The sequence below is a fragment of the Neovison vison genome, chromosome 3 (genome assembly GCF_020171115.1).
Source record: "Neovison vison isolate M4711 chromosome 3, ASM_NN_V1, whole genome shotgun sequence".
NCBI lineage: Eukaryota > Metazoa > Chordata > Mammalia > Carnivora > Mustelidae > Neogale > Neogale vison.
In genome coordinates, this window is record NC_058093.1 from 176910483 (window position 1) to 176935510 (window position 25028).

At 37.9% G+C, this 25028-nt stretch overlaps 1 protein-coding gene across 3 annotated transcripts in view; it reads right to left on the reverse strand.

Annotated features, from left to right (window-relative positions):
- Positions 1 to 25028, reverse strand: part of DLGAP1 (DLG associated protein 1) — an 881241-nt gene that overhangs the window by 527694 nt on the left and 328519 nt on the right. The gene's annotated exons all lie outside the window — the stretch shown is intronic.

A 25028-nucleotide genomic window follows, 5' to 3' on the forward strand; every position in this document is an offset into this window, starting at 1 on the left:
GGTATTTTTTTTTTAAAGAACCTGCAATCTGTATCTAATAATGGAGCTTACTGATAGATCTGAACACACCATAGCCCTAAGATTCCTTCCACTATCTCTTCTTTGCTTCTCCCTCCTCCTCCCCTTTCTCCTCTTCTTCCTCTCCCTTTCCCTGACAGAGCTACTGCATTTCTTTTTTAAATTATTGTTATGTAAGTCACCATACAGTACGTCATTAGTTTTTGATGTACTGTTCCATGATTCACTGTTTGCGTAAACCCCCAGTGCTCCATGCCATCAGTGCCCTCCTTAATTTCTAAGACTCTTGCATTCCAGAGATTCTCTTCTCTCTCTCTCTTTTTAAAAGATTTTATTTATTTATTTAACACAGAGAGATACATAGAGAGAGGGAACATAAGTAGGGGAGTGAGAGAGGGAGAAGCAGGCTTCCTGCCGAGCAGGGGGCCGATGCAGGGCTCAATCCCAGGACCCTGGGATCATGACCCCAGCAGAAGGCAGATGCCTAACAACTGAGCCACACAGGCTCTTCTCTCTTGCTCCCTCCCCTCTTCCCCTTTTTCCTGCATTCCCTCAGATGTGAGTGGAGGACTCATTGCAGTGAAGACACAGGACTGGAGGTATAGAAGACAGAGCCAAACCTTCATTTTTGTTTCTTAGCTCTGTGAAATTCCCCCAAATATGCTATTTTTCTTGTTGCCTTCAACATCACCTTGTATTTTTTTTTTTTTAAATTATGTGTAATGAAGAGAGCTGGCTGTAGTTGGTACATTTGACTGGATCAAGCATAAACATGCCAGAACTGAAAGTTAACAAAGGTACAATAAAGACCTCATCTACCAAGGTATTTAAAACCTAATTATACCTTGCGAGTGTTAAAACTGTATTTTCATGTATAGAATAGACGCAAAATGAGGAATTAACATGATGAAGAAAAACAAAAGAAAAAAAATCCTAAAGTGAAAGAGCTAAGTTTTGGAAAACGCAGGTCTTTCATTATCTTAAGGTGTCATTTCTAAAATCTTATACCCTTATGTAAATACTCTGCTTTCTGCATTTATATTACATCATCCTCCCATTTTCCTCTCTCACACACTTTTGTCCTCTTTATTTCTTCATAGTGTTTATCACAATTTGTTATTATATAGCGAGTGCTTGTTTGCTGATGTCCGTTTCCTTCATAGGACTGAAGGAGGGTGTGAGGGCAGGAACTGGTTCTGCTCAGTTCAGATCTCCCATAGATATTGGTTGAATTAATGTATGAATGGATTACTTTTATGCTCTGCTACCCAAAGAGCCATGGTTAAAGAATGAGATTTGGTCCCAGGGTACCAGGCGACTTAGTCAGTGGAGCCCAAGACTATTGATTGATTTTGGGGTCATGAGTTTGAACCCTATATTGGGTGTAGAGACTACTTAAGGAAATAGAATAATATTTAAAAAAAGAATGAGAGCACCTGGGTGGCTCAGTTGGTTGGGCGACTGCCTTCGGCTCTGGTCATGATCCCAGATTCCTGGGATCAAGTCCCACAACCTGCTCCCTGCCTGCTTCTCCCTCTCTCTCTGTCTCCCACTCTCCCTGTTTGTGCTTTCTCTCTCCATCAAATAAATAAAAATCTTTTTATTTTTTTATTTTTTTTAATTTTTTAAAAGATTATTTATTTTTTTATTTGACACAGAGAGAGATCACAAGTAGGCAGAGAGGCAGGCTCCCTGCTGAGCAGAGAGCCCGATGCGGGACTCGATCCCAGGACCCTGAGATCATGACCTGAGCCAAAGGCAGCGGCTTAACCCACTGAGCCACCCAGGCGCCCAATAAAAATCTTTTTAAAAAAGAGGTTTTTTCCCTTAGGTATTTTATCATCTAACTGCATAACTAATGCAAATATGTCAAGGGAATGAATTAAATAAATCAGTTAAGTAGCCTGTGATATTTCTGTAACACTTATTTAAAAGGTGTTCAATTCTAAGTAGAGAAGAGCCATGATTGAAATCAACATTCCTATTGATGTTTAACTCCCTAGATTTTATAGATGATACCAGGAAAAGCAAGGTATTTAGGAGTATATAGATGCCAAAGCCATATGGAAATTTAAGCTAGCTATTAGATCAATTTTGCAGGTCATTTAGGGATTCTGTGAAGGAAAGCATTTGGTCAAGAGCTCTGAACTGTAAGAAGTGGCAAGTTTACCTAATCCCAGTTTAAACAGGCCATGCAAACACACAGAATGAGAAGCCGCCCATGGTAGATTACCGCTAGACACTGAGGGCGATGGTGTGACGGCTGTGAAATGGGTCATAGGGTTTTCAACACTGGAAGTTTTCCTATGCATTGAAAACAACATACTTCCCTGGGTGCTTTTTAGGTTTCTAAGTTTAAGGGAAGCTGAATGCTTTTTTCAGGGAAATAAGTTATCAAAAGCTTGAGACTTGACTGTTACAGTGAAATCTAATCTTTACTACCCTCACACAGATCCTTCCGGAAAGGTTATTCTGTATAAGTAATGCAATTAACACTGAAATGTTGAGAGACTGAAACACCTCCAATCAATAACCGAGGCAAGAAGGGCCAGCATTGGATCAGCTGTTGTGAGTAACGAAGCTCTGAAGGACATACTTGCCAAGTTACGCTCATTTATATGTAAAAAAAATCAGTTGAATAGCTAGCCCAGTTTAAGACCAGTGGTCATGAAGCACACTCTGAATCTCTGAGGAGGGGCCCATGGTTTGGTATTTTCAATCTCTCCCCAATGAGTCATCTCTCCCCGATGACTCATGAGCAACCTAGGTTGACCATCTCCAGTGTAGCTGAAAGTGTCAAGGTGAAGTAAAGCTTGTCATGTTTCACAGACTGGATCTGAGTCCTCTGAATCTCCATTTTTCAGGTGGAAAAATGGTGCACCAAGGAGGTTATATAATGAATTTGGTGGTACCTATGTCACAATTTTAAAAGACAAAGATGGTCTAACTTCCTCGGAAGTACTTTTACATGAGCTGGTAACCTCGTATTCAGTATGCTTGCTGACTGGAGGAATGGAGGTTTAAGGGAGGAAGGTGGAGATGGGGATGAAAGTATGGATATGTGTTTCCTTACAACCTGAAGACACTTATGGAACACCAGTCTGCCAAGTCCAGGTTTAGAGGCCTGTGAGAACGTGACAAAGACCCCCAATTCCATCTCTTTGTGGACAGGTTAGCAGTTCTTTATTTTATGGCCACACATTATATTCCTAAACTTCGGCTGTTTTGCAAAGAAGTCATTTTGTTCATAAAGCTTAGGTATTGGAGTATGATTTGGTAAGTGAAAAGACCATCATCACTGCATGAAGGCACCAGAAATAGAGCTGTACTTGTGGGGACCAATTAGAAGCATCCATTACCTATGTAAATTCAAGGCAAACCAAAGATGGAAGGGATAGATTTGAGCTATTTGCCTCATTAGGCATATGCTCACCATCTAGCCTTTGGTGACTTTTGGACAGAAGGGATCTAGAAGAGAGAGAACTTTGGTGGCAGGTGTGTGTATGTGTGTGTGTGTGTGTGTGTGTGTGTGTGTGTGTGTTGGAATGCTTTCCGCAGATATGAGCCACGCGGTCACTTTTGGGTTTCTATCTTTCTTCCCCACCCCCGCTCCCGGCTCCAAAATCTGGTCCTTAAAGAAGAAAAATCCTGCATATGTAGTGAAGTGGTAGGGGCAGAAGTAGACAGCTCTAGCCAGGGGTAGGAAACAACCAGAAAGAAAGCTGCCCTTCTGATTGTTACATGTTGGAAGTCTTTACTAAATTTCATCTATCATCTACTTCCACATGAATCAGAAGTAAATTGAATGTGTTTGTCCAACTTTGAAGTAGATGAGATTCACTAGCTTATTAACAATGAGATTTCTGAAACTCACTGCCAAGGTCTCCAATTCTGTAAATCCGAGTGGAGCCAGGAATCTATGATTTAAACAATCTCCATCGAGTGCGCCTTAAACATTTTGAAGAAACAGGGGCCCAAACCAACCACCAAACAGCAGATGTACCTCTCATAATAAGTTCCTGTCACAGTTTAATTAAATGTTCATCAAATTCTTCTTCATTAAAAACATTAAGAAACAAGACAAAAATAAAGTGAGTACCTTAAGCTGCATGAAGAGTCATTTGTTTTCCCCTTTAATTACAGTTTTAAAGAAAATTTCTGATTTTTGTTCTATGAGAAATGCTTTATGATGTTTAGTCAAAGAGCTACATTCCTATTTCCCAGGAACAATAGACTCCAAGTTCTTTATGCCTAATAATAGACATATTGCAATACTTTCCTCTATAAAATTTGCTTTTGAGGAACCTGGATTTAATTTTAAATCCCACTTCATTGTGCCACACTGTTACTCTTTGTGAAGTTTCTTATTAAAGATAACTGGAATTATTTAAAGTGAAACATAAATGAAGAAAATGAGCAGGACTTTTCCAGATGGCTATTTTTCTGGTTTTTGGTCTTTTGATATGATGGAGGAAATGTATGTTTGGAGAAGTAGAAAGTGACAGAGATTGTCCAAACTCCAGCCAGGTTCCCTTGAACCCTTTCCCCTGTAGGCATCAAGCTTGGCCTATAAAGACTTGAACAAACATGGATGGTTTCTAACCATTCAAGCCTGCATTCCCAAGGTGATCAGAACGACGGAAAGTGCCTGCCTGAGAAAACTCAAGACCACCCAAAGAACTGACGGTTTGTTCCAGTGACACCTGAAGACATGGCCCCAGTGTCCTAGCCTCTGGAGGACAGAAGCACCTTAACGTTGATAAGTATCAGTTAGCAAACCACAAGCAAACCACATGGACCAACCTCTTATAAGTTCTCACTTCCCTGAGTACACAACCTTCCTTGCCCTTTCCTTACCCCCTCATTCTTCCTTTAAAATGACCAGGCAGTTTGGTACAAATTGAAGCTGAGTTCAGTTACACGGGACTCTTTTCCTGATTGCAATACCATATTACTGAATAAAGTCTGTCCACTAGATTTCACACGTAAGACCTCTGTAGACTGCCTCCAGCTTTGCACATGGGGGAACTGAGGTTCTGACAGATTTAGTGGCTTGGGACAGTTAGGCAGATGGCATCAGAACAAGATTCCCATTGAGACCTGCCTGGTTTCAGGAACATATACTTTATCTGGGGCTGGCTTCACATGCTCCCCAGGGGCCACACACTTGGAAGGGCCCCCACGCTTGGGCTCTTGCTCTGTTGTAGGTGCTTGGAAATTTTTAGTCCTTTTGGAGCAAGGGGCGGCTCATTTTCATTTTGCACCAGGCACTGCAAATCAGATCACTCGCTTCCCTTCCATGGCCTGCTTCCATTTAGGATTCTCCCAAACCTATCATGTCTTTGCAATCACAGTATTCATGATTTGAATTTGAATCCAGGTGTTTTCTTTTTTTCATTTAATTTATCCTAAAGATTTTCTTTATGGGAAAAATGATTCTTCACAAGAGCCTGTTTAACGATCTCCCCTTTGCTAAAATTAGGTATGTTCTGTTCTTTTTATAACTTGTTTTTATATAATTGACTATCAAGGCAAGGGGCAAATATCAGGATGGTTAATGGAGAACACTGTAAGGGCCTACTTAGCCAGAGCGAGCCATTATGTTGTTTATGCAGTAAACTTAGATTGACCCTGACCCCCCAGAGGAACTTACTTAGAAACAAGTCTGGGAAACCAGTAAAATATGACTGACCAGCCCCTGATAACAGAGCCCATATACGAGGACATGTCAGGTCAGGGGGAGGTAACAGAGCCCAGAATACAAGGATGAGCTACATCCAATCAGGAAAATACCTCCCTAACCACCCAAGAATGTGGGCCCTGCCTTTTGGGCGCCAATTCTGACCAGAGTAATAGGCTAGTTCAAATAACTACTATAGGGTGACTTGTAATTCAATTGGTCACCTATGTGTGGCCAGGCTCAACCACATGGTCTTTGCTCTATAAAAGTTAGTCTGTGAGACTGGGAGCGGTCGCCTCTTTGCAAGAGACAGCCCTGGCCGGTCAGTTTGATTCTCGATGCTTGGCGCAAAATAAAGCTTTGCTTGACCTTCGCTTAGTATCAGTCTCGCTCCTTTGACCATGGACCCAACAAACACAGCGCACACTCAAAACTGTAGGTTACACGTCTACAAATTGGGAGGGTTTTCTGTACTCACAGGAGGCAAATATAGAAAAGATCGTTCTATATCATTCTATATATACCAGAAGAAAATTACTGTGGCAGTCCAGGCAGTCTTGGTATAACTGCATGGTAGAATTAAATGGGCAAATGAAGAAAAGAGAAGGAAAATACTACTTGCAGAATCTTTCCAAATGTCAACCTCTTTAAAAATCAAGAAGCTAATTATTTACTGCACAGACAAGTCACCAAAGCAGAAAAAAAAATATGGGTGTTCTTGAGGTTTGATTATTTTCCCCAAGCAGTGATTATATGCATCAGCATCCAATTCACTTACATGCTAATTAGAGGCTTTATCTTCATTGAAGAATCTGCTTCCTTTGTTTAATTCAGCAAAACCAGCTTACATCAGAAGCTTGCTACTCAGAAAACCTTGATCCTTTCCTTATCAGAGAAGAAACTTCTTTACACTTAGGACAAGACTCTCTGTTTATACTTAGTTTAGATCTAGAGTTTCATCCATACACATAAATTTAATAACATATGAAAATCATTTGAGAGCAAAGCCTTCTATCAATTTCTGTTTTACAAACTTCACAAGCTGTGTTACTTTGCTGTTTCTTTTATATCATGGGGCTTCCTACTTGGAATTCACCATGCTTCATCTCAGTCCCTGTCCCAAAAGAAAACAAAATGGATTTTTCCATTTAAAGACAGAGGGATTTTTCTCAGACGACCTCAGACCATAATTACCTGGTCCAGTCAAACAACCTGAAATTAAGTCTTGCAATTTATTCTGCTCTGACCCCCTCTTCTTTCTTATTTCCATTCCCTTTTGAATTCTCAATTAGCTCTATTGTGCTTACTGAAGGAATTTCTTTTGAAAGTGATTACGGACTTTGCTATGAGCTTGGTTTGATCGAATAATTTGGTAACCGAAACGAAACCTACATTGGGCAGAAACCGGAAAAGAAGGCCATTTGTGCCAAATAATTGCCTTTTGTTTATTTTTGAAAGGTAGAGATTGGAGAATGCTCCACCCTCCTCCTCTCTGCTGGGGGCCATCTGAACTGTGAAACAGTGCAAGGACACTATGTGACGCCCTGTGGTGGGGTGCGGAAGCTGCTGCATGTAGCTTAGGATAAGAAGGCAGAGAGGTTTCCAATGAACACGGCGCATTGAAGAATATAGGCTGTCTGCCATCCACTAAATCTGGTTTGACTTCTCCATTCAACTGCTGTCTGTCTCTTTAGAGCAAAGCCCAAATAACAAAGTGTGAGTAAAGCTGTTCTCTACACTCTAAAATGTTGAGTAAAAATGATGTTACTAATTAACTTAGTTGAATTAACCAGTAACTTAATCATTCAATTAATATAAGCATTTTAGTGCTATACATTTTCCTGTAAGTATGGCTTTGACTGTGTTTCACAAGTTTTGATGTGTTGGGCTTTTATTCTCATTCCATTAAAACTGATTTTAAATTGCCCCAGGGACATTTTCTTTGACCAACTGTTATTTAGTAGTGTGGTTTTTCTATTCCAGCTTTGTTGAAATGTAGATGACATATAATATTGTGTAAGTTTAAGGTGCACTGTGTTATGAATTCATGTATGTATATACTGTGAAACACAATGGCTACAATAGGGACAATAAGGTTAGTTAATACATCCATCAATCCACACAGTTGCAATTTTTGTGTCTGTGTGTGTTGGGAACTTTTTAGATGTACTCTCTTAGCAATGTTCAGATATACAGTACAGTATTATAAATATAGTCACCCCACTGTATAATACTTCCCCAGAACTCATTTGGTTTATAACTGGAAGCTGGTACCCTTAGACCACACTGACCTATTGCTCGGCCTCTCTTTGCCCCTTGGCAACCACAGATCTACTTTCTGTAGATTTTTTTTTTTTTTTGAGATTCTACACATAAGTGAGATCATATACTATTTGTCGTTTTCTGTTTGACTTATTTACCTTAGCATAATACCCTCAAGGTCCATCCATGTTTTTGCAAATGTCAGCATTTCTTGCCTTTTTATGACTGAATAATATTTCACTGGATAACATATCGCACTTCTTTATTCATTCATCTGTCAATACACACTTAGGTATTTTCCCCAAGTCTTGGCCATTATAAATAATGCTGCAATGAACTTGGGGGTACAGATATCTCTTTAAGACAATAATTTCATTTCCTTCAAATATATACTTAGAAGTGGGTGGAATTACTGGATCCTATGGTAGTTCCATTTTTAATTTTTTATTTTTCAGTCCTACCTGAAGCCTTCATTTTCCCTTCAAATTTTCAGTTACACAAGCCAAAAAATTTCTTCTACATTTCAAGCTAATATGAATTAGATTTTCTGTTACTTGCAGCTGAAATGATCACAACTGACATAGCTATTTTCATCATATAATGCACATTGACATACCTGAATGTGTTTGGTACTCATTTTTGTTCCTGCAAGTACTGTGTCCATTCTTGTGTCAACATTAAATGGCTTCAGTTTCAGTGCTTTATCCTTCATGTTAGGAAACTCTATTACTCAGTCCCATGTTTCCTAACACGGATTCCCGCTCCTCCCTCTTTACACTAACTTACCACTTCCTTTGGGAAGAGAAGGGATTTATTTGATTGATCAAATGAAGCTCTTGTCTCTGTGTCTGGAACCTGCAGAGTCTGCAAGCAGGTGACCTCTCTCTCAGCTACTTTCCGAGGTAAGAGTCCTGGTAATGCCTTCCAGCTCTGTAGACACCGCGATGCACTTTCTCCAGTTGTTCTGCCTGTGACCCAGTGGGTAAGTTAAATTTGAGGGAAGAACCAGGAAGCCCAGGCTGCATTCTTCATTCTGGGTTTATTGCCAGTGAAGGAAATTGTATTTTAATTCTTAACCAGCTCATGAATTTATTCACAATTGTTTCACAATTAGGAAAGATGCCTGGGGGTTGGTGTTGAAAACCATCTACAGTGTGTTTTAGGAACTGGTAGAGAAAGTGTCCTTCCTTTCTTTCTTCTTCTTCTTCTTCTTTTTTTTTTTTTCCCTACTTCTCCCTCCAATTTTCTTAGCTCTTCTTGCCCATTTCCTCTTTTAGAAAAAATTTCAGGCCAGTTTTTCAGAACTGACAAAAACTTCTAGGGGGTGTTTGGGTGGCTTAGTTAGTTAAGCGTCTGCCTTTGGCTCAGGTTATGGTCCCAGGGTCCTAGGCTGCTTGCTCAGCATGGAGTCTACTTCCTGCCCTCCCTCTGCCCCTCCTCCCACTTGTGTTCACTCTCTCTCACACAATAAAATAAAATCTTAATAAAAAAAACCCAAGACCTCCTCCTGGGCCTTTTATTGGGATTGTAGGGTGTTAAATTAAAGAGTAACATTAGAAGAACTGGTATCCTAAATAGAGTTTTCCTAGCCAGGAGCTTCACATATTTTTTATTTACTCAGGGTGTCTATGTACTTCCCAAATGCGTAATAACTTTCTTCAATGAGTTTTATGAGACTTTGGATATCTATTCCTAGGTTATTTTAGGATACTGATTACCATAGTGAAGGGAATTTAAGAAATTTTTTCTAATTGAGGTTAGAAGGTGTATAGGAAAACTACTGTTTGCTTATTGATTTCTAGTCTGGCCAATGTGATTAAGTCTTTTATTAGTTTTAATTCTTAGTTTTCTATTAACCTTTGATTTTCACAAATACAATAATATTATCTTAAGTAATCAAAGTTCATTCCTCTCATCCCACTACACTTCTTGGATTAATTGCAAATACATCCTGGTGTTAATAATTTTCACTGATATGCAGTTTATGTCCTACCGTTGATAATGATGCTTGCTCCAGCAAGTTAGATAACATTTTCTCTATTCTTTGTTCACTATTTCTTTCAAAATCAGCAGTGGGTTTTATATTAATTTTTTTTAAAGCAACAACCATACATTTTTTTCTTCCTTTCTTTGTTAACATGAGGAATAACAATAGATATCTAAATCAAACTACCTTAGAATAATTAATATAAACTACACTTTGTCAACATACTCAATTCTTTTTTTAACATATCTAATTCTTTAGGTGCATTGCTGTATTTTAATTACTAATAGCTTATTTAGGAGTTTTATATCCATATATATTTTTTAAAGTTTATTTATTTACTTGAATAATCTCTACACCCAATGTTGGGCTCGAACTCATGACCCCAAGACTAAGAGTCACATGCTCTTCTGATTGAGTCAGCCAAGGCACTCCTGCGTCAGTGTTTATGAACGAGATTGGATTACAGTTTTCTTTTTCTTTTTGAATGTGTCTTCTCTCCTCTAGTTTGGCATAGAGTTTTGCTTGCCTTTCCTAACTAGCCAAGATATTTGCAATCTTTTTCTATTATCTGGATATGGTTTTATATCAGAAATAACTTATAAACATCTATTCTTTGTATTATATAAACAGAATTATATAAACATCATATATAACCAATATTATATTAACATTGACTATATTATTTTTATTTTTAAATATAAAATTATCTATTTTTTAAAGTGTAGTAGGAATAACCTAGAAAAACTTTCTGAACTGCACGCTTCTTTTATGGATAGATTTTTGACTACCTTAATTTCTTCTGTGATTATCGTTCTCTTAAAATTTTATGTTCCATTAGTCAATTTTGAAAATGTATATATTTTAGAAAAATAATAATTGCATCCAAAATTGTCCAATGTATACAAGGTAATTTTTTGTGCTTTCTTCAATCCACCCCCCAAATAGTTACATCTTTATTTTAAATTTTTTTAGATTTTATTTATTTATTTATTTATTTATTTAGTGTGCATGAGTGGGGAGGGGCAGATAAAGAAGGAGAAAGAAAGAATCTCAAGCAGACTCCCTGCTGAGCACAGAGCCCAAGACCTGGAGCTCCATCTCATGACCCCGCAATCATGACCTAAGCCAAAAATCAAGAGTAAGAAGCTTAACCGACTGAGCCACCCAGGCACCCCATCCCTATTTTTATTTCTAACATAATTTATTTTTAGAGTTTCCCTTTTCTTTTTGATCAGCCTTGCAAGGGTTTCACTTTTACTGGGCATTTTAAGGAACCAGGCTTGGGTTATTGTTCCAACTCTATTATTGTTCATTTTTCTGTTCTGATCATTGCTATCTCCTCTGCTTTTTAGTTTTGAAAATTCTTCAAATATACTGACTTTATGGTAACATTGTTTTTCTGATACATTCTGTTTTTAGATCGCAGATTATGTATATTATTCGTATCTACTCTGTCTAGTTATCTCAGAATATATAGTAGAAAATAAGAATATAATTATGAGAGCTTAGTCTTGGTGACTCAACTGATCTTTTTCCCTTCTCTTGTTTTTTTTTTTTTTTTAAAGATTTTATTTATTTGACAGAGAGAGATCACAAGTAGGCAGAGAGACAAGCAGAAAGAGAGAGAGAGGAGGAAGCAGGCTCCCTGCCCAGCAGAGAGCCCGATGCAGGACTCCATCCCAGAACTCTGAGATCATGACCTGAGTGGAAGGCAGAGGCTTAACCCTCTGAGCCACCCAGGCACCCCTTCCCTTTTCTTGTTTAAGTAAAATAGCTTAAGGTGCAAGTCTTCCTAGTGATTACAATTATTCCTATAACCACTCTATTTCTATTAGATTTGTCCAATCTTCTTCCCTTCCTTTGCTTTAACTCCCAACAAAGAAATCATAACACAGACTATCAACTTGTCTAGCTCTTGGACATTTACTCATTCAGTGAACAACGGTCGAAATACATATACACACACACATCCTGAGAGCGAGCACTGCACTGGGTGCTGAGGGACTTGCAAGCAACTGAAACAAAGCCCTTCCATAAAAGGAGCCCCCGTTGGGGTGGTGGAGAAGAACACACATGGGCAGAATGTCCTGAGACTCTGCTTTCAGCCAGGGAGTATACTCAGTGTCCTAAAACCAAGATGAGCTATCAGGTGACAGGTGCTCAGGAAGCACCACTATAGTCCTGAGGAACCAAGCAATGGAAAAGGTGGATGAAACAAGTACCAAGCATAGAAATGGTGCTCAGGCACCTGGCCTTAGTTCATAACCATGTGGAGTGTACCCTTCATCTGGCTTTGACATGACACAGTAAGGGAGGCAGGGTAAATCCTAAATGCTAATGACGAGTCCCCTGTGTCACACATGCTTGTGAATTTTAGATACCACTTCTTGGGGGACAGGGGAACCAATAATGCTTAAGAATAGACGATATGAAAAAAAAAAAAAGAATAGACGATATGAAATAAAAGCCTGTGGTTTCAGAAGTAGAAAGACCATTTAAATTAAACTGTAAATTAAATCTTGAGTTTTAAATTAACTTCCTAGACTTTTAGCCATGCTTCCTAAAGTCAATTATAGTCATTTATTATTGAATTTGTGAGTGCAATGTATTTAATTCAACTCAGCAATTTGGATTTAGTTTTGAACTTTTGATTTCACCCAAAGAAACATGCAGATGACAGAAAGTTATCGATCCTTAAAATAATTTAAATACAGTCTATTTCTCACTATGTTCATTGCCTCCTTAACCCCAATATTCAAACATCAAGGTAAAGGAAGATTTAAAAGCAGTAATTAAGCCAAAAAACACGCTTAACTTAAAGTAAAAATTGAAACAGTTTTTTTGTTTGTTTGTTTGGTTTTTTTAAAGCAGGAATAGTGGTAGCATAAGACAGAAAAAAGAAATAGATTCCTTATGTCAACTTAGAGATGAGCCTATTCGGTGCCCAGGTAGCTACAATATTAAAAAATTACTGACATAATTATAGGTTGTACAGAATGGTGAAACTTTCTGAGAGCCACCCCTCCCCCTCCCAACACACACACACACACACACACACACCCCGTCCTCCCGTCCTCCTCTGAATTCACTTCTTTTTACAGCCATTTTCTGAACGTCCTGTTGGAAGAAATCAGTCTTCTCAGCTGTGGTGTCCCCAAGTCCTGCATGTGTCAACTTTCTATATCCTGAGGCTGTAGTTAGAAACCAGGAAAAGAGACCAGGAAATTTCGTTTGTTTCTGGAAATCTTACAACTGACCATTGCATTTCCTTTAGCTCTTCGAATCATGCTGGCCACAAGTGTGCTCCCACTCTTGCAGGAAGAAAACACGAAGGACCAGCAATACTTCTCTTCAGCCGGCAGAGGGAAGAGAAGAACAGAATTTCATAGATCTAGGGATTGCACCGCTTATCCTCACAGACAAAAACCCAAAATGAACTCCTTATTTTCCTTCATTTCTTTAAAAAAATAGACCTAGAAAAATAACATTTTTGCAGAAAGACATTTACCAGGGCTTATGCTATCAGAACAACGGATCTAATTCAGGACTTGATATTTCTGATGTAAAGACTTCCAGATAGACCCAAACTGGGTCTGAGAGGAGGGCCAACGTGTGTGGCCAAGGTTCAAATGTGAGTCAGTTTGTAGATGGATTCAGAGTTCATAGCTCTCAGAAAGAACAAGATTTGTGCATTTTGTGATCGCTGTTTGTTTTTAATGAATATTTCAGTCACGTTCTAGTAATTCAAAATAAGATGCGCTAGATTTCCTCTAACACTCCTGCCCCTGAAACTTAGAAAGAAAATCACATAGGCTTTATTATAAGCAACCCAATGTCAGTACTTGTTTTAAAACTGCCTGCCTAAAACACAGCCTCACTCGATTACAATTGCCTCTTTGCTGAAGCAAAACACATACTGCACTTAGAGTCGACTTCAGCCTGAACCCCTTCTGAAAGGAAAGGGAGAGCCCAGTAGTGGGGAATGGAATGTAATTCACGATTCAGCCTTTCTATAAGCCCCGACACTCCCATTAGGTTTAAATGGAATCACACAGGGAATGTTCCACAAGCGGTTGTTACCAGGGAAAAGTGATTTGAAGATGCCTGCCTTCTAGTAGAGGCACTGGAGTCCGGATCTGCAGAGAGGACAGACATTCCTCGATGCCTCCCTTGCCCCCTTTCATCCCTTCCCTTTTTCCAGTTTATATGTTTCCACGACCCCAAATGGATGGCAGTGTCTTCTTCCTCACCATTACAAATAAAGGGATTTCAGGGTTTGTTTCCAGTGCAGAGGGGCTGGGGGACACAGGTGATGGTGATGGTTGTACATTGTGAATGAGTATACTAAAAGGTACCTTTTAAGTGGGTGAGTTGTGTGGTATGTGCATTAATTCTTAATAAAGCTGTTGAAAAAAGGATTTTTCGAGGTGCCTTGGTGGCTCAGTGGGTTAAGCCTCTGCCTTCGGCTCAGGTCACGATCCCAGGGTCCTGGGATCGGGCCCCACATTGGGCTCTCTGCTTGGCAGGGAGTCTGCTTCCCCCTCTCTCACCTGCCTCTCTGCCTCCTTCTGATCTCTGTCAAATAAATAAAATCTTAAAAAAAATGAAAAGATTTTTCTTGGGGTGCCTGTGTGATTCGATCTGTTAAGTGTCCATCTCTTGATTTTGGCTCAGGTCATGATCCTAGGTTGTGAGATCGAGCCCTGCGCCTGGCTCTGTGCTCTGCATGGAGTTCACTTGAGATTCCTTCCCTCTACTGCTCCCTTTGCCTCTCCCCCAACTCACGAGCGGGTGTGCTCTCTCTCTCTCAAATAAATAAAATCTTTTTAAAAAAGGGATTTCTCTTATCTTGCTGGTGAAAAATAATAATAAGAATGGCAGATAGCTATGTTTGACCTCTTTTGCCTTTCAACGAAAATGAGGGTCAAAGGAACATAATTTAGCTGTTGAATTCTATTTCCTTTCCATGTTGTTGTATCTCCATGTGGTATAAATATATGTGTTTGTCTAACAGGATTTTCCTTTTAGAGCTTCTGTTCTGATTAAAAGTTAGGCTTTTTTCCCCCCTTTACTTACAAAGAATTGAAAACATATTACACAATCCAAGAAAGGATCCAACAATATCTTATATTTGTTTTATATTAGAACTTTCTCTAACTGACGTCTTCATTATGTGTCTCTGTGCAAAACAGGGCTGGAGAAACCTTCCTATTACAGGAAAATGAGTTTCCCATGTGATGCAACAGCAAAGTACTTTAAAGCAATTTTAAGCAGCATTTCTTACAGAAAAGTGCTAAGACTGAGAAGGAAATGGTCCTCTATTTGATACTGATCAGCATATCTGGGACTTTGTGTTCAGCCTTAAATACTGTAGCCCGGAGCACTTCCAGAGGAAAGAGGAAACGCCCACGGAGAAACCTATGGAGAACTATCTTCAGTAACTGAAGGGCTGTCAAGTAACATAGCTCTTAGAGTACAAAATCGTATCTGTTGTACAAATGGTATAACAGGTATGAATTATGGAGGGACTTGTGTAAGAACTCTGTGTTGTTTGGAACTGTCCAAAGGGGGGTGAGTTACCTCATTAGTGAGCTCGTATTGGAGAAGTCTGCTTTTATGACTGATTATGTTGTGAAAAGGGATATGGTAATTCCAGGCCTGGTTTGCGACTAAAGCTGAAAAACCTCCTGCCCCATCCACAATGTTAAGAGGGTGTGCTTTTGAAAATATGGCCATGAATGTGGATGGACTGAGCTACGACTTGGGGCTCGGACCATCTTGCCAGATCACACCGAGGATTGCTTTTCAAAGGCTCATGTGATTAGACCAGGTCAACCGAAAGCATACCCCTTTTGCCACATAAGGGGCAATATTTCTCAGCCTCACAGGTCCCAGGCACACCCACAGGGGAAGACGTTACACAAGATCAGGGTTCATGGGGAGTCATGCAGAGGAATCTGCCTATCACAAGATACCTGGGGTTAAAATATTCCATGGTTACTGTAATGTTCAGAGAAGGCTAAAATGCCAACTGACCTTAGACAACCCCCCCACCCCCGCTTCGCTACTTGGCTACTTACATTGTTTTTTCCTGAACAACAGAAGGCCCTTTCCAACTTAATGACACAGTTGCTAGTCAGAAGCCAGTAGAGAATCTCCTGAGCGGCTGGCTACTCTTGAAATCATTTCCCGCCTCCCTAGATTCACTCCTGGAATCCTGTCTAAATGCCCAGCCTACAGCAAGTTCAGAACTAATCCAATTCAAGTGAATCTGACTACCATTAATCTTAACTCAGACCACTCTGAAAATTATTTTTTCTTCTTAAACCGTTACCCTTTAATTCCTTTTTTACTTTCCTAGGTTGTGTTTTTGGAGGGAATCATTCAAGCATTGGAATGTTAAATACACACAGTTGACCCTTGACCAACATAGGAATTAGGGAAGCTGCCTCTATGCACAGTTGAAAATCCATGTACAACTTGTGACTCCCCCAAAACTTACTTACTAACAGCCTACCATTGATCAGAAGCCTTACTGATAACACAAGCAATCATCATAAATTCCATATACGTATTATATATTGTATTTTTACAACAAAGGAAACTATAGAAAAGACAATGTTAAGAAAACCATAAGGAAGAGAAAACATTTGCAGTACTGCACTGTATTATTTTTAAAATCTGCACTTAAGTGGCCCCATACAGATCAAACTCATGTTGTTTGAGGGTCAACTGCATATTTCACATATTTAGAAGATTTCTATTGTGTCCAGGAAAAAAAAAAAAAGGTACTCTGTGTATGGGTGTGTGTGTATTTGCCTACGGTGGTTACTCTCAATTCCCCAGTGTATATTCAGGGACTGGAAACTGACTGTAGAAGTAAGTTTAATAAACAATAATTAGGAAAACAAATCATCTTAAAAAATTATACACAAGCAGTCTCCAAATTAAAATCATGTCAGGTCCCCAAAGTTCATTTCAGTCAGTTGTTTAGTGACCAGTCCCAGAGATACTATATTTGGGGGGAATATAATATATCATGCTGGTTAGATGTCCAGGTTTCCTACAGATTTATGTAGCCCACAATTGAAACTAAATTATAGTAGTAATAGTACAAGTAATCAGGACCCTGAGAATGTGAGGAAGGAGAGAAGGAAAATAAAATTGTCTCCTCTTTTCCTTTCAGTTGAGTTATTTGAGGGAATATTTTGAAAAAGTTTTTGATACCTTTCAAACACTCTTTGTATATTTCTTTAATTTACTTTTATCCCAATCATTTGGAGGAGCTTATAAGTGATTGGTATTGGTTCTTCATAAAATGTTTAGTAGAATTCAAGAGTGAAAGGATCTGGCCAGGGATTTTCTTTATGGGAACTTTTAAAATTTAATAATTCAATCTATTATAAATCTATTTAGATTTTCTATTTTTTTTTTAAGTCAGGTTCAGTAGTTTGAACTACTGAATGTCTAGTTTTCCTAGACATTGGTCATTTTATCTAAGTTATCTAATTTGTTGGCATACATTATTTATATTGTTTTCTTATATTTCTTTTTTATTTTTGTAAAATCGGTACTGATGTTTTTGTTTTTTATTTTTTATTTTGGCAATTTGAGTTTTCTCTCTTCATTTAGTCAGTCTAGTTTTTGATATCAATTTTATTGATCTTTGCAAAAAATCAACTTTTGATTCCATTGATTTTTCTTTATTATTTTCTATTTTCCTATTTCTGCTGTAGTGTTTATTATTTCCTTCTATTTGTTTTGGATTTAGTTTTTCCTTTTTCAGTGTCATAAGGTGAAAGTTTAGGTTTTTGATTTGAGATTGTTCTTTTTTTTTAATATAGCATTTGCAGCTACAAATTTCTCTCTGAGCACTGTTTTTTTTTTTAAAGATTTTATTTATTTATTTAACAGAGAGAGATCACAAGTAGGCAGAGAGGCAGGCAGAGAGAGAGAGAGGAGGAAGCAGGCTCCCTGCTGAGCAGAGAGCCCGATGTGGGACTCGATCCCAGGACCCTGAGATCATGACCTGAGCCGAAGGCAGCAGCTTAACCCACTGAGCCACCCAGGCACCCATCTGAGCACTGTTTTAACTGCATCCTATAAGTTCTCGTTTATTTCAGTTTTCATTCCTTTCTAATTTGTGATTTTTCTTCTTTGACCCACTAATTATTTAGGATATTTGTTTAATGACATATATTCATGAATTCCTCAAACTTACTTCTGTTGTTGATTTCTAATTTAATTACACTATGGTCAGAGAAAATAGTTTGCATATTTTAAATCCTCTAAATTTACTAAAGTCTGCTTTATGGGCCACATTTTCCATCTCTGAGAATGTTTTATGTGCACTTCAGAGAAATGTTTATTCTGCTGCTTTTGGCTGGAGTGTTTGATAGATACCTGTTAGGTTTAGTTGGTTTATATTGTTGGTAAAGTCTTTGCTTTTTTGTTTATCACTTGTTTAGGTGTTCTAAACATTACTGAAAGTAGAGTACTGAAAGCAGAGTACTGAAGTATTCAACTATTTACTGAGTTTTCTATTTTTCCCTTCAATTCTGTCAGTTCTGTTTGTATTTGGGGGATCTGTTGTTGTTACTTGCATATATGTTTATGATTGTTATATCCTCCTTGTGGACTGATATTTTTATCATTATAAAATTTCCCTTATTATCTCTAGTGACATTTTTGTTTGAAAGCCCATTTATTTTATCTTATATTAATATCGCCACTCCAGGTCTCTTAAGGTTGATGTCTGCATGGCATTTCCTTTTCTATCACTCATCTTCAACTTACTTGAACCTTGGAATGTAAACTGTGTCTCTTAGAGTGTATAGTTGGAGCTATCCTTTTATCTAATCTAATAATTTCCACCTTTTGACTATCTTGTTTATATTTAATTTTTTTTTTAGTTTATCCCAAGTGTCATTTCCAGAACTAATCATTTAATTATATATGTATTGATGATATGTCAGTGACAAAATCCTCTGACTCCATGGCAGAGAAAACTATCCATGTGAGCAAAATAAAAACACTAAACACAAAACTGTTTAGTATTTTCATAAATTTTGCTAAGTCTTCTATTTATACTATGATCACACTAAGAGCATAATTTGAGTAGATAGAATTTTATCAAACACAAACCACCTACTACCTTAATTCCATTCAATTTTCACATCTAAATATAGAATCTGTATTACTATGATTATGTGTTAAGTCCCAATGGTAAATATAGAGCAAAAGTTTTCAGGGCATCTGGGTTGCTCAGTCAGCTAAGCATCTGATTCTTGATTTTAGCTCAGGTCACAATCTCAGGGTTGTGAGATTGAATCCTGCTTCAGGCTCCATGCTAGGTATGGAGCCTGCTTAAGAGTCTCTCTCCCTCTCTCCCTCTGCTATCCCCTACCCTGGTCAAAAAAAAAAAAAAATTCTTCATTCATGGGAAGAAAAACTAAGAAATCAAAATGTAATTAAAGACAGTCTATATATTTTTATTGTAATGTTTGGATTTTTATCTGCCATTTTATTTTTTTATATGTCTTATATCTGTTTTGTTCTTCCAGTTTCTTTCAGTTTTCTTTTGTATTAAATTGATATCTTAAGTGTAATATTTTACTCATTTTAATAATTTTTATTTCTCTGCATATATTTGTATCATTTTCTTAGTGATTGATCTAGTGCTTCCAAAGTACATTTTAACTTACCAAAAGCTACTTCAGACTTATACAAACTTAATTCCAGTATGCATGTGTGTATGTGTATGTGTGTGTTTGTGTTCATATGTATGCATATATATATATATATATATATATATATATCTACATATTGGTAAAAAAAAACCAAACAATTCTATTGTTATAATTATTACTGTGTATGTTATACTTTTTAAAGAAACTAATTCAGAAAAGGAAAGCAATTGTATTTTTATATGGTTTGTTATATTAACCTTCTTTCATATCATTTGTAATTCTCTTCATTTCTTTCTGTGGATTTGAACAACCACCCGTGACACTTCTTATTCCACTGCAGCGTTGCTCCTATCTACCTTCTGTGCTATTATTATCAAATATATTAAATTTCTATATTTTAAATCCAACAATAGCATGTTATGCATATTGTTTTATTTAATTGTTCTTAAATCAGTTTAGAGAAGAAAAGGGAATAAACATTCAATTATACTGTCTTTTATATTTACCTACATAATTGCCTTTGTTAGCACTTTATTTTTCATGTATATTCAAATCGTACTCCGGTGTGATTTGTTTTCAGTCTGAAACGCAAGAGTTGTAGGCATGTACACAGTCTTTCCCACTGCCAAGGACAGGTCTGATTTCATTCTTAAGCCTCCTTTCCTAGGAGTTGCCTCTGGGTTAAGGCAGGTTGTTGTTCACCCAGTTTTTTGATAAAACCCCTAGTGCCAGTAAGGCTTCTGCTCTGTGTTTACTGATCTGGTATGGCTTAGGAGGTATTTTCAAGTCTGTCCACATCCAGCTCTGATTGCTCTTGGGTAAGTACAGCCTAGAATTTGCACATAGTCTTCCTGACCACCATGATCTACTTGGCTGTCTCTTTCCATTATTTCTCTTGTTAAATTTCTGATTGCTCTGCCACTTTGCCTGTTGTTGCTTGTATCATGAAGCTATGAGTGCCTTCCTAATTGTACTATATCAAGATGTTCATTGCTTTTGACAATGTCCTTAGGTATAGAATTCTCCATGCTCTGTTCCAAATAAAGTCAGCTCCTTCAGGCAGAGCTGTAGATGTCATCATCCCTGGAGACCTACTTCTTCTCCTGGCATAACCCCTGTACCACCACTAAGAGCTGGGGGCAGAACACTGTGACTCACTTTTCTCAGAGGGATACCCTGCCTCATCAATGGATGGTAGCAGAGATGGTACCCATTTTCTTGGCTTGCTTTTCCACCATGTGGAACCTTGGCCTTAAAAGTGAGCTGTGGTGAGAGTGACCAGGGCACTAGTGTTCTTCATTTGCTATGCCTAGAACAGAATTTCTGTCTTCAAATAGGGGTTAAGCCCAGGAAAGGAGCCCTGGACCTCTTAGACATACCTGCCTAGGACAAAACTTTTGAAAAAATGGAAGAAATGAGAACACTGGCAGGCTGTCTTTCCCAAGATGAAACTCTGGTCCCAGAATGGGAGCTGGGGGATGGAAGAACCTCATGGTCGTAGTTGAATTTACCTGGATCAGAGCACAGTTTAATCTTGGGGTGGGAGGTAGGGTCACAGTCAAAATGCTACAGACTCCTGCCTTAAAGGAGATTTAGTATAAGAAGTGAGAAAATGAATGGACACTTCTCTAGTTGCTACATATCCTTAGGACAATTCTCTTTAAATAATTATTTAAAAATGTAATTCTATCCAATTAAGTGATTCCTTGTTGGGAAGAGAATCTGCAGTAAGGTGCAGGAAAACACGTTTTCCTTTTGCATTGTAAATGATGCAAATGCAAATACTGACACCTTCTTTGGGATAACCTTTTTTTTTTTTTAAATTAAATGGCCAAAGCGGTAACTTTTATTACTTCTATACAGGTTTTTATTTTTTATTTTATTTATTTATTTAAAGATATTTATTTATTTATTTATTTGACAGAGATCCAAGTAGGTGAAGAGGCAGGCAGAGAGATAGAGGAAGCAGGCTCCCCGCTGAGCAGAGAGCCCAATGTCAGGCTGGATCCCAGGACACTGGGATCATGACCTGAGTTGAAGGCAGAGGCTTTAACCCACTGAGCCACCCATGTACCCCGTGTTTTTAAATACCAATAATTTTATGTTAGTATTTTAAATGATAGACCCACCAATAATTAATATACTCTATGACAGGGAGAAGCTTATACCCTCTGAAATTGCTTTACATTTAAATTGCATTTTTTTGTTTCACAATGCTAAGATTGTAAAACACTGTACTCATTGGAAGGTTGCTGCAACATTCTTATCAACAAGGGCATTATAATGAAAATAATTGCCCAAAGGCACACAAGTGATTGGTAGCAGAGGTACACTAGAATCCAGGTTTTTTTTTTTTTTTCTTTTCTGAATTCCAGCTCTTACTCTTTTCATTAGAAAAAGTACCTTTTAAAAAAAATCTGTTTATTTTCCATTTGGATGAGTAGCTTATCTACCCACAAAGATCTAGATCATTATTAAACTGGAAATTTTCTCTTACCATATTTTAATTCAGTAACAATGTGATGAAACTTGTGCTTTTGCTAAGATTTCCTATGAAATGAGACATCATTTGGATATATAAATATTCTCACTGGTGAAATTACTTGACATACGCAGCTATTCTTTATTTGATACAATGACTGAATTTTAAGTATCTCTTTGAGGTTAAAAAAAAAGCTATTAAAAATGAAATACCTTTTAACAGCAGAGGGGGCTGGCTGAATTAATAAAGAAGAATGCACTGGATTACATTTCAGTCTAACAGATTCTCTTCAACACAATCACTGTTTTTAACATGAATATTTATCTTGACTGAAAACTAATGAAGATTAATTATAATACTATTTTTAAGAGACCATTAAAAAACCCATCATTTGTTTCAAAAACACCCATAAAATGAAGCACGCAGTGGTTCACATAATGTTAGCAACTGTTTAAAAGAGCAGTGAGCTGCTACTAAATATATCAGAGTGCCCAATTAAATTTTTACAGGTCATCAGATGGCGTCACTGACTGGTGAAAAGGCTGAAGTTAAAGCCTATTGCAAAGGAAATAATCAGACAATAGGAGTTCTGTATGTAATTCATGTCATGACAGAAATCCAATATGAAAAGGTGAATTTCACACCACTCTTGACTTTTCATAACCATTGTCCACAGTTTAATCTTGAAGTGACTCACTAAGAGATAACTGGTAATTATAAAATCTGCAGTGTCAGTTGAGCAATGATAGATAGGTAAGGATGAAGTCTGTGCTCAGAGCAGCGAGGGAGGTATGAACGTGTCTCCTGATAGAAGGAGAGATCAAAAAATGGCAGAGTAATTGGTCACCATTTCCACAGGTTCCTTTTCTTTCGAATTTAAAGTACTTGGTCACACAAACAAATCGTTCATCATGTCTGGCTACCTTCCTTCACTCCTTTCTTCCTTCATCTCTGTTTTCTATTTCCTATCTCTCTCCTTCTTTTATCCATCCATTCTTATTTCTCTTTCTTTTATTCATTGAACAAATATGTACTGATGTCTATGATAGGCTGGGAAGTTTGAAAGAAACTGGGGATAGAGCAGAGAACAAGGTAAACACAGTCCCCATCCTTAACACTCACATTCTAATGGTGGTTGTTGGAAGAGATGCAAATAGACAACAAGTAAACACAGAATGATTTCAGGTTACAATGTGGTAAGAAATAACAGGCTGATATGACAGAATGTGCCTATAACAGGGGTGGGGTGGGGTGAGGTGGAGTGAACACTGGGGACACTTTAGAGAGGGCCATTAGGGAATGTTTTTTGAAGATGTACATCTGAAACTAGAGAGTTAGAAGGCATTGCCTATGAGAACATTATCGGCTAGAAAACATCAAGACCAAAATCCCTGAAAGGGACTGACAAAAACATAGGCAGATTTATACTCAGAATATGGGAGAGAAACAATGTTCTGCCAGGAATGTATCAAAAAATGATAATCTTAAGTAATGCTTATTTAACAACATCAAATGATCCTAAATGCCCAGGGGGGTGGAGCAATTAGAAATGCTGATTCTGCTCTTTAATCTTGAAGGAAATAACTGTAGTCACTAACTCAACAGATTATGATCTAAAAGTTATGAGATGACCATGGACCCTTGGCCACAGACCCATGTCAGCCACTGCTTTATGGATATCAAAAGGGAAGACCTCTCTCTCTCTCTCTTCCTTATCGTCTTAATCTAAGCACAATTTCTCACAAACATTTGAGCAAAATCCCAAAAGAATGCTGTATATAAGACAGATTTCTGGTGATAATGTATGGGATGATTTTTGTCCCCCAAATGGATATTATCAAAATATAATACTATTGGGGGAAAAAAATCTTTGAATAGTGTCTCTAAAATAGTCACATCCCTCACCAAATATAGTTTCGAATATTGAATTTTGGTAGGTTGAAGAAAAGGAGAAATCCAGCATTCCAAGATCTCCCATAACTTGACACAATGAAGAAAAGAGATTCTGGTTCACAAGGTCCAAACCAGCTTTTGATTTCCGACAGAGTTAGGGTCTCAGCAGACACCATGCACTCACACTGAAACAATGGCCTTGAATTTTTAGAAACCCTTCACCATAAAATACTTTGAAATCCTGTTAATCATCATGAAAGGTGTTAAAGGTGATTTATTCAATACTTATTATTTTCTTTTTAAGAAGAAAGTTCTAGAGGTTGGCATATTCTTTCAAAGGTTCAGAGTTCCCAAGAACCACATTATCATGACATAGATTATTTCCCAGCTTGAGAAAGAGAACACATCTGTCCTACCTAAGCTTGTAGTCATTGTCAATAACATTAGATAGTTCAGTGGACCTTCCTGGAGACCATCCACTTAATGAGCATGACAAGGTTCATGGGAATCAGGTTATAAGGCACCAGGCAAGCAAGCATGTGGTCTAGGAGAGAGGTTGAACAGTATAGCTTAAGAACAGACAATGGCCAGTGAAGGTTTGTGATAGTTAGATGAAACTTTACAGGTTAATATATTAACCTCTAGCAAGTAGCAAGTAGCAAGACAAAGGGTTACAATCATCCAGTTATCCTTCCTCATCTGTGGTCTCACTGACTGCAGTTCCAGTTACCCTTGGTCAACCATGGTCCAGAAATGGGCGATCCTACTTCAGATGTATCGTCAGAAGGTCAACAGTAGCCTATGTCACATGCCTATATCATTCACCTCACTTCACCTCATCATGGATGCACTCCATCATCTCACATCTCATAAGAGGAAGGGTAAGTACAGTATAAATTTTTTGAGAGAGAAAGACCACATGCACGTAACTTGTATTATAGTATTGTTGTAATTGTCCTTTTTTATTGGTATTGTTGTTAATCTCTTACTGTGCCTAACTTATATATTAAGCTTTAT